Source organism: Thamnophis elegans, chromosome 11, assembly GCF_009769535.1.
Source record: "Thamnophis elegans isolate rThaEle1 chromosome 11, rThaEle1.pri, whole genome shotgun sequence".
NCBI lineage: Eukaryota > Metazoa > Chordata > Lepidosauria > Squamata > Colubridae > Thamnophis > Thamnophis elegans.
In genome coordinates, this window is record NC_045551.1 from 45,599,692 (window position 1) to 45,615,900 (window position 16,209).

Here is a 16,209-nt window from a genome sequence, read left to right on the forward strand (position 1 = left end):
AAGTCTCTGGATTCAAGAGTGCTGGCTTTGTTCTACTGAGACAGAAAGTCAAAGGTGATTGTTGCTGTTCCTGGAACTGTTGGCTCAAAATGGATAGAAGGGTTTGGATGGCAAAGGGATATACACTAAAACCTGAACAGGGATCAGCGGGACAGAGAGGTGACAGAAATTAGAATAACTGGAGGACTTTTGTACACATGCTAGATTATTCAAGGCTGCCTGAAAATCATGATATTTATGACACGAGAAGGATCATCTATAGAGGGATGTCAAACTCAAAGCCCGGGGACCAGATCTGGCCCACAGGGTGCTTATCTCTAGCCTGTGGGACTGTCCTGGAAACAGTGAAGGACTGGCCCATAGTGCTTCTGGCAGAGAAAACAGAGCTCGGGAGTGCTATGTGTGGTCCTCCTGAGCTCTGTTTTTGCTGGCAGAGGATTGCAGGAGGCCATTGTAGCCGAAAAAGGAGCTCAGGAGCCTGTTTTTGCTGGCAGAGGGTTGCAGGAGGCCGCCACAGCCGAAAAAGGAGCTCAGGAGCCCGTTTTCACTGGCAGAGTGCTCAGGGCTCCACAGAAACCCTCGACATGAGTGACGTTGAGCTAACCACACCCACCTTGGCCACACCCACTCCAGCCCCCCAAAGTCAACGCAACCCTGATGTGGCCCTCAATGAAATCAAGTTTGACACCCTTGATCTAGTAGAACAGAATAGCAGAATTAAAAGAGACAAATTCTCCAGCAGGAAACCCTCTACCATTTCAGATAAATGGTTGTCCAATCTCTTCTTAAAAACTTCCAGTGTTGGAGCACTCAAAATTTCCAGAAGCAAGTTGTTCCACTGATTGTTCTAACTGTCAGGAAATTTCTCCTTCGTTCTAGGTTGCTTCTCTCCTTAATTAGTTTCCATCCATTGCTTCTTGTCCTGCCTTCAGAGTTGATTCTCTCTTCTTTATGGCAACCCTTTAGATATTGGGACATGATCATGACACCCCTAGTCCTTCTTTTCATTAAACTAGGCATACCCAATTTAATGGACCAATCATTTCCTTGACTTTTTTCTTGAAAGAAGGTGTTGTTGTTGTTGTTGTTGTTGTTGTTGTTGTTGTTGCGTTTGTTATTTTTGGCTTTCACTGCAAGCCTTAGTTCATTTTGAGTCTTAGCTTTCCTGATTTCATCTTTGCAGGCTTTCTCATTGTCTCAGATATGAGGGCCACAAGGAGGCATGCACACATATAAGGGAGATTTAGGAGAATTATGCCTCAGAGTCACTCCTGTGAACACAGCCTCTATAGGGTGACCCAATTCTCTTTGCAGTTGTTGATTAAGTCAGCGTGAAATGAGAAAGGAAGAATAATTGGTACTGGAATTGTGGGTCACCAAGGCCACTATATAAGGGGAGTTAAAGTCTTGAAGGTTTGGAGGAAAATTAGTATCGCTGTGACTCGGTCTTAAGTTCTTTTGGGAATCAATGAATGATTTTTTTAAAAAAAGGATAGACATGCAATTGAGGAATCTGGAATTTTCTCTGAGATGATTTGAAAATTGCAACTTTATGCCTATCAAAGAGAGATGATTAGCTGTTACACAAGTGACTAAATAAATAAATATGTCATACAAGTAATTAAATATTACACAAAGCAATATGCTGTGATGCATAAATGAATGAGTCCCTTGGACTGCAAGGCAATCAAACTGGTCAATCTTAGAGGAGATCAACCCTGACTGCTCTTTAGAAGGCCAGATCCTGAAGATGAAACTCAAATACTTTGGCCACCTAATGAGAAGGAAGGACTCACTGGAGAAGAGCCTAGTGCTGGGAAAGATTGAGAGCAAAAGAAGAATGGGACAACAGAGAATGAGGTGGCTGGATGGAGTCACTGAAACAATAGGTGTAAGCTTAAGTGGACTCCAGAGGGTGGTAGAGGCCTGGAAGGCCTGGAGGAACGTTGTCCATTGGGTCGTGATGGGTCGGACATGACTTCACAACTAACAAGAAGAACATAAATGAACATGCAAATTAATATCTGAATGTGCCCTTTTGTTGGTTCTTGAATTCTAGTGATCCAAACAGCTGGCAAAATTGAGCCCGCAGATCACTATACTGCAAGTTGTTCTGGATCTTGTAGATTCAAAAGCTAAGGTTGCAGGACTATTTGATACTATAATCATTGGCAGAATTTCCTCAAAAGTTTTATCTTGCCCTTTAGATTAACCAAAATAAACATGAAATCAGTATAAGATATCATCCTGAATTTTGGAGGGAACACAGCTTTGAATTTGCTGTCACAACTCCAATAAAACAATCAATTTCCTTCCTGGATATTAACAAATGGAGATTAATTTGAACATGCTGAAAATGCTACTGGTTAATAGAAAGACAGACTTTAGATTTGGAATTCTGCCTCATCTGGAAGAGAGGCTGTTTTTCAGAAACAACTCCTTTATAGCTGGCCAATGCTTTGTGGCAATAACCTTTTCAAAGATGCCATCTAACAAAGATTGGGAATTCTCCATCTCTGGGAGTTTTTAAAAAACAGATTTTAAAAAAACAGTTCTTGTGGATGATTTAATTGGTTTTTCTGCACAATCCAGAGTGTCAGATTAGATGAGCCTTCCAAATATCCAGTTCCATAATTCATTGGTCAGGGGAAAAAAACAACTGCAGGGAATTGCAGCAGTTGTGGTATTCAATTTTTTTTCCTACTGGTTCTGTGGGTGTGGCTTGGTGGGCGTGGCATGGCTTGGTGGGCAGGGTTTGGTGGGCATGGCAAAAGAAGGATACTGTAAAATCTCCATTCCCTCCCCACTCCAGGGGAAGGATACTGCAAAATCCATATTTCCTCCCAATCAGCTGGGACTTGGGAAGCAGAGAATAGATGGGGGCTGGACCAGTCAGAGGTGGTATTTACCGGTTCTCCAAACTACTCAAAATTTCCGCTACCGGTTCTCCAGAACTGGTCAGAACCTGTTGAATACCATCTCTGAACTGTGGTAAGATGGGTCACCAATAAAATTTACAAATAGGTAATTTAAAAAAAAACAACACTTCTTTTACCCATCCCAGCAGATAGAACTATGAACAATTTACCTGACTTACTGAAAAAGGCATTTTAAAGTTTGGAGAACTTTCTCTAAATATAAAGAAAACATGTATGAAAATATCACCTTTTCTTCCTTTTAAAAAGAAAATATTCAGATCTAGTATATAGTTTGGCTTGTTTTTTTGAGATATCTAAAAGATATCTTGCTGCTTCCTCCTAGCTTTTGGCACAGTGGGATCTGGATGGTGCAAGCTGATTAATGGAAAACTGTTAAGTATTTAAATGGTCATATCTTGAATGAGCAAGGCACTCTTGAACATTTTCCAACTGCATGATCTACAAAACATTGCATAAATCATGCTGAGTTATGAAAACAAACAGGGTAAAAGCAAAACTGAGACCTTCCACTAGATACAAATCAATACAAGACATATTGACATTTAGTCTGGTATTCTAATTATTTTATACAGGCTACTATTTGTGCCTAAGAATATGACAAAGTGGAAGAGATGGCATTAATAGTAATAATACGTATAGTCTTCTAACTGCAATTTCTCTTCTCTGTAAACAGAGCATAGAGACAGTAATTTAATTCTACAGGGGATCATGACATTCACAAATTGCTCTCATTAAAAAAATGAGATTACAGTCAATGTAATGGCTGGTGGGGATATTTTATTTTAAAATACAAGCAGTACTTCTTCATTTTGATTTGACATGTAGTTGACAAAGTTTATTTATTTGTTTATTCATTTATCTGATTCAATTATTTGAATTATGTACACAAGATGCCCATCTTACATCTGTGACTCTGGGCAGCTTCCAAAATTAAAACATTTTAACAATACCAAACCCTCCCCAAATAAACTGATATAAGCATTAAAATAGCAAAACAATATAAATGTGTTTTTTTAAATAGAGTACAGACAACAGGACAGCACAGTTAATTCGGGAAAAGTACATCCATTTTACAGATTCTGCACAACATTCTTTGATTTCTAGGCCAGATGGCAAAGCCATGTCTTCTGACTTTTCCAAAGCACTTTGTTCCCTAGATTCCCTCCACAAAGATGTTAGCCAAACTTTTTGTACAATACATGTATAGGTTGCACCTGAGTGCATTATTTCAAATACAGACATGCAATTTACATCACAGTTTTGGTGGGAATTTTTGAAGCTGTTGGGAACAGCCCAGGGTTTAAGCTCCTCCCATCACCCCCAAACTAATGGAACATGTGAAAGAACCAACTCATTCCTGGAACAGTACCTCAGGTGCTACATTAATTACCAACAAGACAATTGAGCTGACCTTTTGCCTTTTACAGTAGTAGTATATAACAATTCTGTGCATAGTAGCACGGGGTTCACCCTGTTTAAGGTGGCCTCAGGTCAAGACTTTGTAGCTATGCCAGAGCTGCCTCAAGAAAAACCAGACATAACCTTCTTAGTGGAGTGGATAGCCCAACTGCAGAACAGAACAGCCATAAGGCACTGGAGGAAGCACATCAGGCACATAAGGACAAAAATGTGTGAAACCAAAAGATTTTAAAATAGGTGATAGAGTTTACCCCATGAAGTACTTACAAACCACCCAACCATCTAAGAAACTGGGTACTAAATACATGGGCTCACTCTCAATTGTTAAAGTAATTAACCTAGTCACTGTACAACTGGAGTTTGGGGCCATAGGATGGGTGCAGCAGCAGAAAAGGTTCTTCTCCAGGTGACACTCGCTAATGGACAGACTCTACAAGATGCTCCTTCTATTGGACCTGTTGTGGGCTTAAGCTTTATATGACAGCAAACTTCCAGTATTACTCCAACATCTGCCCTGCTTGTCTTATATGTTCGTTTACAGAATTATATCTTATCAATATTTCACAATGCTTTGAAATCTCAGTGGCTTTGTTGTTTCTTCTGTCATAACATACAAAGCTTTCAACTATATCTTATTTCACAGCTGTTTCAAACAAAACAAATCCACTACAGTGTGAAGGAAAGTTTTAGAAGAGAATTGTTCACTATTACCTCTCAAAAGCCATTACCTCTTAAACTTTGCTGTTGAAAGTAGCCCAAGGGGGAAAGCAAACAAAATGTGAACTAAATCCAGTCACCAGCTAAAAATGACACTTTTAATTAAAATGTCTAGCATTATCTTTCAGTTCAGTTAACTGCCTAGCTAGGTCATTTTTATCTATCACTGGGAATCCTCAATTATCCTCATGAAGTCCTCAATAATACAGAATCCAACAATGGCCCAGTTATAAATTCAAATGAAGGATAAAGAAGCAGAATGAATGAAATTATACTTAAAGACCATCCAGGTCACACAGATTCCAACTCAAATTATTAACCAATCTTGGCTCTTTCATAGCAAAATCAAGTTCTCAAAAATAGTAACAATAATAAGCCCAAATTAAAGTTCAGTTTTAATGAACTGTCATGTACTTGGGTATACATCAAAATCCTGGTAGAGAAGAATATTACTATCACAAGCACACTCAGAATGAAGGTCCTTCATCTACTCCTCCAAAGATAAGGCACCTTAGTGGATTAATTTAAACTTCAAATGCTGGCTGAGAGTTGCTAATGTTATTGTTTTTATAGGATTTCTCCCAGCATGGTAAACATTCTGGACAACCCCTCTTCTAGCTCAGTACAGATCCTGCTATTTGCTGAGTCTGCTAAAGAGCTCCAGTATTACATAAGTGGTGGGACGCAATCCCAGCACAGCCGAACATGAAATAAAAAGCAGACCTAGAAAATAACATTGCTAAACAGTAGTGAAGCAAGGACACCATTTAAAATATGGTTTTAATTAGTTGGCAAAGATAGTGTCCTACAGAACCTGCTCATAACATATATAAAAGGAACAAAATTTGTTTATAAACCTGAATCGCCTATCTCGCTTGGAGAAAATTGGGTCAATTAAAAAAAAAGCAGATATGTGCATATATGTAACATACATCTCACAGATTATTAACATACATCTCACAGATTGTTAGTTTCCAGTCATAAATGCTAAATACTGCATTAATAACCCTTTCGAAGAAAGTTATCGATAGTGACTGCACTGAAAGCTACAGAATACACATGAAACCAGACAGAAGGTTCAAAATATTTCCCTCACTTCTTCCATGAAACTTTTGCAGTCGCTTATTGAATTTGTTCAAAAGATGCTAAGTTTGCTGACTTGGTTCAAATCCAATATACTAGACCAAACCCAGAATCAATACAGAGAATACATGATAGCAATGATTAGTTGGCCACTATGTTTATAGATGTGATTGCTCAAGCCTATTCATCACAGTATATATAATGGTGTTTAGAAGTCAGAGAGGTTTGAACACTAATGTATGAAGATCCAATGCAGCTTTTTCTGAAATATCAGTAGTCCTCAACTTACAACAGTTCATTTAGTGACCATTCAAAGTTACATCATCACTGAAAAAAGTGATTATGATCATTTTCGTTTTTCACACATAGAAACCTTATAGCCTCCCCATAGTCATGTGATCAAACACTTGGCAACTGATTCATATTTATGAGAGTTGCATTATCTTGGGGTCATGTGACCACCCCTTATAACCTTCTGACAAGCAAAGTCAATGGGGAATCCAGATTCACTTAATATCTTTGATACTAATTTAACAAGTGCTGTGATTCACTTAACAATCGTGGCAAGAAAAGTTGTAAAATGGAACAACTCACTTAACAAATGTCTCCCTTCGCAACAAAAATTTTGGGCTTAATTGTGGTTGTACGTAAAGGACTACCTGTATGTGTACATTCAATCCACATTTGAAAAATCTAGTATAAATATGTGAACTTTTTTGATACCTTTAGCATATGACAGAAATAGAGAATCAGGGAATAGAGTAACCTGCTTAATTATAACACATGGTTTTAAGATGCATGCTTCCAATATCAGCAGCAGTTCATATGAAAGAGCAGATGGAACTGTGTTCATGCACTGGTGGAAAAAATGAAAAAAATCTGGGTCTACAGATTTATCTTTTTAGAATGAGGTAAAATATCACAAAAAAACAGTGAAAAACTTTCAAATTCTCTCAGCTTTTGCCCTTGGCTTTAATGGTGTGTGTATATTGTCTATATAGAGAGAGAGACAAATTCACTCGACTACTCCTCCAAAACATAATTATCATTAAGGAAATAAATCATTGGCTAAACTAGCTTGTCAGAAAAGCTATTAAAATATTTTGTATAACTATTTTTACACCAGAAGAAAAAATCTTTCCAAGGCAGTGCATTCTGCTCTACTCTGCTGTCTCCTGATCAACTTTGTGCCCCTGTTCTATTTTTTCAGCTTTTTTTTTTAAGCTTTTAAGCTTCACACATGTTCCCTTCAATCCAGAGCTCAAAAAATGAATTACCACTGCTCTGCTGTGATGGAGAAAGGTAAGCCTTTATGCGTAGTTGCCAAAATGAGGAAATTCTCATTGTTAATGAAGTGATATGGAATGAAGTAAGGAGGTAGATTCCCAGAAGGGAGGAAGTGCATTCCAGAGGAGTAAAAGGCAATTTAATTCAGATATTAGGTGTGAAAGAAAAAAGGTGAGACAGTCCCTCTCTCTGGCACGATGCTGTCTATAGGAGTGAAACAATACAATACTACAATAGCAGAGTTGGAAGGGACCTTGGAGGTTTTTCTAGTTCCTAGGCAGGAAATAGCAATAGCAATAGCAATAGCAGTAGACTTATATACCGCTTCATAGGGCTTTCAGCCCTCTCTAAGCGGTTTACAGAGAGTCAGCATATTGCCCCCAACAATCTGGGTCCTCATTTTATCCACCTCGGAAGGATGGAAGGCTGAGTCAACCCTGAGCCGGTGAGATTTGAACCGCTGAACTGCTGATCTAGCAGTAGCCTGCAGTGCTGCATTTAACCACTGCGCCACCTTGGCTCTTAACCCTATACCATTTCAGACAAATGGCTATCCAACGTCTTCTTAAAGACTTCCAGTGTTGGGGCACTCACAACTTCTGGAGGCAAGCTGTTCCACTGATTAATTGTTCTGTCAAGAAATTTCTCCTCAGTTCTAAGTTGCTTCTCTCCTTGATTCGTTTCCACCCATTGCTTCTTGTTCTACCCTCTGGTGCCTTGGAGAATAGCTTGACTCCCTCTTCTTTGTGGTAACCCCTGAGATATTGGAACATTGCCATCATGTCTCCCCTAGTCCTTCTTTTCATTAAACTAGACATACCCAGTTCCTGCAACTGTTCTTCATATGTTTTAGTCTCCAGTCTCCTAATCATCTTTGTTGCTCTTCTCTGCACTCTTTCTAGAGTCTCCACATCTTTTTTACATCGTGGCGACCAAAACTGACTGCAGTATTCCAAGTGTGGCCTTACCAAGGCATAAAGAACTCGGCTTGGAAGAATCACTACATATTCTTGGTTTGAGTCCTGTCAGTAATCTTATGGTGAATGAAAGTATGTTAAATGCAGCAATGACAGGAATTTTTTGTCTCCTCAATTGAGACATTAAATCCAATGCAGATATGTGTGCTTGATTCAGCATCCTTTTTATGGCATGGACAGTATGTTACCTATCAAAAAAACATTTGAATGTACCACTAGACCATTATTGTCTGTCACATAGTCAGCCAGATGTTCAGACAGGATTTTGCATTTTTGCCTATCAAGTTCTTCCCACACAAATGTGGACATTTGATAGTGTTATAGACATTATTGCAGGATATAAGCTATTCCAAATAAAGGCAGCTTTTGCAATTGACTGATGGTGAATTTGTTTTTTAGTCTATATTTGGTACGTGTGTAAAATGGGTCCTACATAGGCATAAGCACATACATGGAATGTATTTTGCAAATCACAACAGTGTCACTCTATTTCCATGATTGTTTCTTTTCACTAGTTCATTTAAGGATTAAAAAAAATTAAATTTACAAAGTGTTTAAAAGATTTTTCCAAAAAGTGAAAAAACCTAAATTATTATTTTTAAAATTCTGAAACTGCATTTTAAAATATCAAAATTTAAACATGTCCAATTTTTTTTTTATTTATTTTTTCAAAATTTTGAAATATTTTTTTAAAAAAATTAAATTCTGGAAGCTCTTCTAAAAATTATAATCTTCAAACATTTTCAAAATTTGGAAGAATTTTTTGTTCTTATTTTTTTGTAAAAGAATTAAACCAAACACTTTTATTATTCAACATTATTTTTTTATGCCCTCCTATGGTTGATGCTGAGTAGGACATAATGCAAGTGAAGTTGCCCTCTAGGTATAGTTGGTAATCCACAGATGTATAAAAATGATAGATGAATATATAAAATAACAGATGAATAAATTTTTTAAAAAAATCTTGGCTGAAAAGAAAAATGGTATCTCAGCTAAAAACAAAAATGGAAAAAGAAAAAAATAATTATGGAGTTTATATTGAAAAGTTGAAAGACTACAGTCGATATAACACGAAGGAAGACATAATATCTCCCTCCCTCCCTCCCTCCCTCTGTCCTTCCCTCACAATAAAGAATCCTGAACAACAGTATGTACTTAACTGCTTGGCAACAAGTGAGTTTAAACCAGTTAGAAGTTTCAACCAAAATCCATGCATTTCATCTTGACCTGGTGCTGACCAATTCTTGCACTTCATTACTCTTTTCTCCACCATTTCTGCTGTTATTATTACCGTATTTTTCGGAGTATAAGATGGACCTTTTTCCCTCAAAAAAGAGGGTGAAAATCTGGGTGGGTGTTATACACTGAATACAGCATTTTTTGCCTCCTAAAACCCCGCCCCCTTCACAAAAAATGGCTGTGCATAGCTTTTAGGAGGCTTCCAGAGTGCTCCTGGGGGCTGGGGAGGGCAGAAATGAACAAAAAACAGGCCATTTGTTGCTCATTTTTGCCCCCTCAGCCCCCAAGAGCATTCAATAAGCCTCCTAAAGGCTATGCATGCCCCTTTTGTGACAAAAAAACAGGCCCATTTTCATGAAAAATGGGCCGTTTTGGGGAGGTCTGCAGAGCGTAAAAACTTTTTTTCTTAATTTGCCTTTTCAAAATCTTGGTGCGTCTTATACCCAGTGCATTTTATACTCCGAAAAATACAGGAGTTCTTTCATTTCAGGTTCTTTTTTATTCTTATCCACCTCTTTTAACCAAGCTGGATCCTTGTTGTATTTCTTTGAGTCATTCCATATCTGGTCCAGGGGTGGTATTCACTTACCTTCCCTACCGGTTCGTAAATTAGGCCGTGTGCTCATGTTATGGACCACTTTATAGTGCTTTACAGCCCTCTCTAAGAGGTTTACAGAGACCTCATATTGCTCCCAACAATTTGGGTCCTCATTTTACCCACCTTGGAAGGATGGAAGGCTGAGTCAACCTTGAGCCTGGTGAGATTTGAACTGCCAAATTGCAGGCAGCCGGCAATCAGCAGAAGTAGCCTGCAGTACTGTACTCTAACCACTGTGCCACTATGGCTCACCAGTTGGTCCACTGTTTCTTCAGCCTCTTTGCATAGGTGGCATTTGCTATCTTCTCAATTCTGGCTTTCTATGCATTTGTTCTGAAGGCTTGGTCTTGTGCAGCCAAAATTAGCCCCTCTGTCTCTTTCTTCAAATTTCCTGCTCTTAGCTATTGCCAGGTCTTGTTGATGTACTTGCAACATTCCACGCCCACCAATTCTCCTTGGTAGGTAGAGTCTGTATATGTTGCTGTGAGGATGAAGGGTATGATTCATAGTCATTATTTTTCTGGTCTTCCTATCCAGGGCTTTTATTTCCTATCCAGGGCTTTTATAGAGCCGAGGTGGCGCAGTGTTTAAATGCAGCACTGCAGGCTACTTCAGCTGACTGCAGTTCTGCAGTTCGGCTGTTCAAATCTCACCGGCTCAGGGTTGACTCAGCCTTCCATCCTTCCAAGGTGGGTAAAATGAGGACCCAGATTGTTGTTGGGGGCAATATGCTGATTCTGTAAACCGCTTAGAGAGGGCTGAAAGCCCTATAAAGCGGTATATAAGTCTAACTGCTATTGCTATTTTATTTCTGCTTGTTGTTGTTGTTATATACTTAGTGATATGTAGCACCAATTTAGGAAGCACCAAACTTACTTATCTACCAACTCTAAAGCAAACACCTTTAATGCATGGTCCAGATTTGTAAGTCTTCAAGGTTTTTTTTAATGTATTTATTCTCAGGTGTTGGTGCATAGATTCATTTGATAGAACCAATAAACTTAATAAACCTCAATAAATTATACATATATAGAATTCAATCTATATAGAGGTTTAGCTGGGAGTGTAGCCAATGAACTCAGTAGGACATGCTGTTAAGCAAAGCAGACAAAGGATTATATTGCCATTTATTGTTCCAATTTTTAGTAACCAATATATTGTATCCAGATGGAAATCATGATATAATCACTGCCATCTAAGAGTGTTTGTCATTTTCAATAAGTCACGATTTCAGTTAATTTGATGGAGTCTATGAATCATGATTTTTCTTTACTTGGCTGAATCATTGGTTCTGATGCAAATAACTACTAAAAACCCAAACATACGAAGAGCTTCATATAAACAGTATGGTTTCTTCACTTTCAAGGTCTATGAACAAATAGCCTAATCCAATCTATCATTCTTCCTACTCAGAGACATAAATAAAAGGAAATGAAATAAAATGAAATCCATAGACTTTTCTAGGAACTGAATAATAAGCGAAGTATTATGATACTCGAAGGAGTTTGCCTTCCTTTTTTTTTTTTTTTTTTTTTTAGTTGACTCATTGGTCCACTCTAGAGCAGTCAATTTTGCACAGTTGAAGAAAGAAAATTTGATACCATTTTCAGTCAAATCTTTTTGGCTAAAGATAACGAGAACTGGCTTTAAACTCTGGATAGTTCCATAAAAAAAAAAAAAGCACCTGGAAAGGGCTCACTGACTTCAAATCAAAGTCCTGTACAGACAGGTATTGTTGCTGCTGCTGATCCATTTAGTGTATACTTAGTTTAATGGAAAGTCAGTATAGTGAAGAAGTTAAATTATTGGGCTGAGGCCAGAAATATCTAGGTTCATAACAGCAGTGTTCCATATCTCAGGGGCTGCCACAAAGAAGAGGGAGTCAAGCTATTCTCCAAAGCACCTAGGGCAGGACAAGAAGCAATGAGTGGAAACTAATCAAGGAGAGAAGCAACCTAGAACTGGGGAGAAATTTCCTGACAGTTAGAACAATTAATCAATGGAACAACTTGCCTCCAGAAGTTTTGAATGCTCCAACACTAGACGTTTTTAAGAAGAGATTAGAAAACCAATCGTCTGAAATGGTATAGGGCAGGGATATCGAACTCAAGGACCATGGGCTGGATGTGGCCTGTGGGGCCGTCTTGATCTACCCAATGTGAAGAGAAAAGATTGGGTTAGCATAGCTTTAGTCCAGTATACCCAGCGTAAAGAGAAGCGATCATGCCAGTGTAGGTTCAGCCTGGGCTACTCGGTGCAAAGAGGAGAGGTCAACCCAATGTAGCTTTGGCCCCATTCTATCTAGTGCAAAGAGGAATCATGCCAGCAGTTTGGGGATTGGCGTCAAGTTGACCACACCCACCCAGTTGGCCACACCCACCAAGTCAGCCATGCCCCCCCCCCGAGGTCAACCACAGCCCTGATGCGACCCTCAATGAAATTGAGTTTGAAACCCCTGGTATAGGGTTTCCTGCCTGAGCAGGAGGTTGGACTAGAAGACCTCCAAGGTCTCTTCCTATTCTATTCTATTCTATTAAAAAGTCTTCATACCACCATGGAGCTCACTATGCTAACCCTCGCCCTACATAAATATGTGCACATCAGTGGTGGGTTCCGGATCCTGTTGGAACGGGCCCAGCGACATCCACATGGACGCGTGCAGCATGTGTGCATGCGTCTTAGCGCCTCCATGAGCCTCCGCAACTCTCCAGGCCCTGTATGCACCATGCACGTGCATGGAAGTCCAGAAGACTTAAAAGACTGGTAAGGAGCTCGGATGAGTGGGTGGGCCCTCAGGAGCACCATACCGGAACAGTATCCGGTGCTCCAGGCTGGCTCCAGTACTCCCGTACCAGGGCATACCACCTGCAACACACCACTGGTGCACACACTCTACCTGGCCTTCCTTAAAAGATCTTTATTATGTGGGTAAAATTAACAGAGAGGCTGATCTCTCCTCTGTGAAAAATGCATTAATTTATGCATTTAATCTGAGGTAAAGATATAGAAGAGAAATTCCTACAGCATACAATTACCTGAAATATGACCAAAATATAATAATGTGAACAATAACAATAGCTGCTGAAAGACCTGAAAGAAAAGATTGTGCTGCCATACAGGCAATCCTTGACTTACAACGGTTCATTTAGTGACCATTCCAAGTTACGGCACTGAAAAAAGTGACATGACCATTTTTTTCACACTCAAGACCATTGCATCATCCCCTTGGTCACGTGATCAAAAATCAGGTGCTTGGCAACTGACTCATACTTATGACGGTTGCGGTGTCCTAAAGTCATCCCCTTTTGCGACTTTCTGAGAAGCAGTCAATGGGGAAGTCAGATTCACTTAACAACCATGTTACTAACTTACCAACTGTAGTGATTCACTTCAGAATTATGGCAAGAAAAGTCATAAAGTGGGATAAAATTCACTTAACAACTGTCTTGCTTAGCAAACAGAATTTGTGGACCCAATTGTGGTCACAAGTCGAGGGCTACCTGTAGTCTGATAATAACTGTTCTAGTCCTGTGGTATACACAAGATAAGATGTTTGAATATGTTACATCACTAAAAATGCATGCTGAGTTTTAAATAAAGAAAAAATGAATGCATGTTAGTTTCAGAAACTTTCAATAGTTGGGAAAGCAAATGTTACCACCACCATCCCAAATATACAACTATAGGTAGTCCTCGACCTACGACCACAATTCAGCCCAAAATTTCTGTTGTTAAGTGAGACATTTGTTAAATGGGTTTTCCCCATTTCACGACCTTTCTTGCCATAGTTATTAAGTGAAATACTGCAGTTAACAACTTAATAACCCGTTCGTTAAGCGAATGGGATGCTATAAAGGTTGTAACTGTGAAAAATGGTCGTGTCACTTTTTTCATTGCTGTTGTAACTTTCAACAGTCACTAGATAAACTGCTTTAAGTATGTATATGAAACATTTGCATCTCCTTTTCTTGCTTCTTTCTTTTAAGAAAAATAAAATAAAGAAGCAAACAGCAAATTTGGAGAGACATATTGGCTTTCTAACATAACTTTAAATCACTAAAAAGTAAGTTTTTCTGACGGAAGGAAAGAAAATTCAGTTACAACGAAAAACTGATCTAAACCAGCTAAGCAGTCTTCATTTCCTTCTACTAACTGCTGAGAATTCTTTGGAAAAATGGACATAACAACTGGAGAAATAGAAAGAAATGTTTAAATTCAGACACAGATTCATAACTTTTGAAATCTCTCTCAAAACAATGTTCAATATAAGCTATCCAGCTATCTACCAGTTCCATGCGTGTATCTCTAACTTCACCAGATTAGTTGCCATAAATACACAGTTTAATATTACCCTATTTATAGCAAATATCTCCGCTTCCATTCATATTAAGGGCGGGTGGGGAGGGAAGGACAACATCAGTAATTTGAACTAAAGGAAGATCTGGCAGATGGCATTTTTCAGAGCATAGCACTCTCCAATATCAAATGTTTAGTTGGCATACTTGAGTGTGAGAGAAAGAGAAGAAGAGAGAAGAAGAGATGATCATCTAATTAATTCACAACAGTGTCAGATCAGGGTCTCCCTAAGATACAGTGGTCAGCAATTTCATGAGTATGGGACAATTTACAGAACTGGGTGATAATTGCATTAAATTCCATCATGAGTGTAAAACCTCATGCTGCGATTTCTACATGTCACTGCATTTCGCATAATAAATGTTCTTTGCATCATCCACCACACATTATCTGAAGAGCCATCATTCCTTTGCATCTTTTCTTTAGATATTCCTTGTATATAAAGTATTTACTTCACACCAGGGGTGAAATTCAACCTGTTCTATTTGGTTCGGGTTAAGTGGTAGCGGTAGTGGCAGGAGGCTCCGCCCACCCATCCGGACATTATCACGTCCCGTTTTTGATGCTCTGTGCATGCACAGAAGGTCCTGCTCATGTGCGGAGGTGGTGCATGTGCTCACATTTGCGAACTGGTAATGAAGGTAAATTGATTTCACCCCTGCTTCATCCTTTGGAATTTTCATCCTTTATCCAATAATTCTTATAGCAAAGCTGCAGAAAAAAAAAACATGCTTTGTGTAGCTGGCCAAAATTAAGTATAATGCAGAGCATGCAAAATATGTATTAAAATATACTTATAGTATAATAGTATGGAATTTCATGAACTTAAGAGCAAAATAATCATTTCAGTTGGGATTGTTCTGAGTCATAGTTCATAATCTTTTAACCTCCCTCTTAACAAAGCTTTTAGCTGAAGTGGTTGGTAGCATACTAGGCACTGAATAATAACCCAAACCATGGGAAATCTCACTTCTCATCTACAAAGAGAGTTCTCACACAGGATACTAAGAGATGATTTGTTTCAACATGATTCACCAAATAAGTCACAAGCAGTTATTTTCACCAAAACATAACTTTGTTATAAAGTTGGTGGTTTAGTTCATACATCAACCTGAGCTAAAATCAGACATATTATGTGAAGCAGTCTGCAGAGCCTCAGTTAAATTATGTTAAAATTGTAATATAATTTACTTTAGTGTTTTTAGCCAAATGGCTAATTTAATCCTGATATTAGATAATTCCTAAATGCATCAGCTTACAGGCAACCTCTGGTCATTAAGAAGTCTACTGTTACTGCATTTATGAAAACAGCAGGGTGCAAATTTTAAAAGCTGCTGTTTGTCATGTAACAAAAAGACAAATGTTATCTAACCCTTGATAGGATATCTGAACTGGTTAGGTTTAAAATTAATGAGCATCAGGTAATGTGGGTATGTTTAATCAAAGGCTGTGGGGTGCTCTGCATGTATATTTAATATTGATTTTAATATAAATAAATTATGTAAAGAAGGAACTACAAATAGCAATAGCACTTAGACTTACATACTGCTTCATAGTGCTTTTACAGTCCTCTCTAAGCGGTTTTACAGAGTCA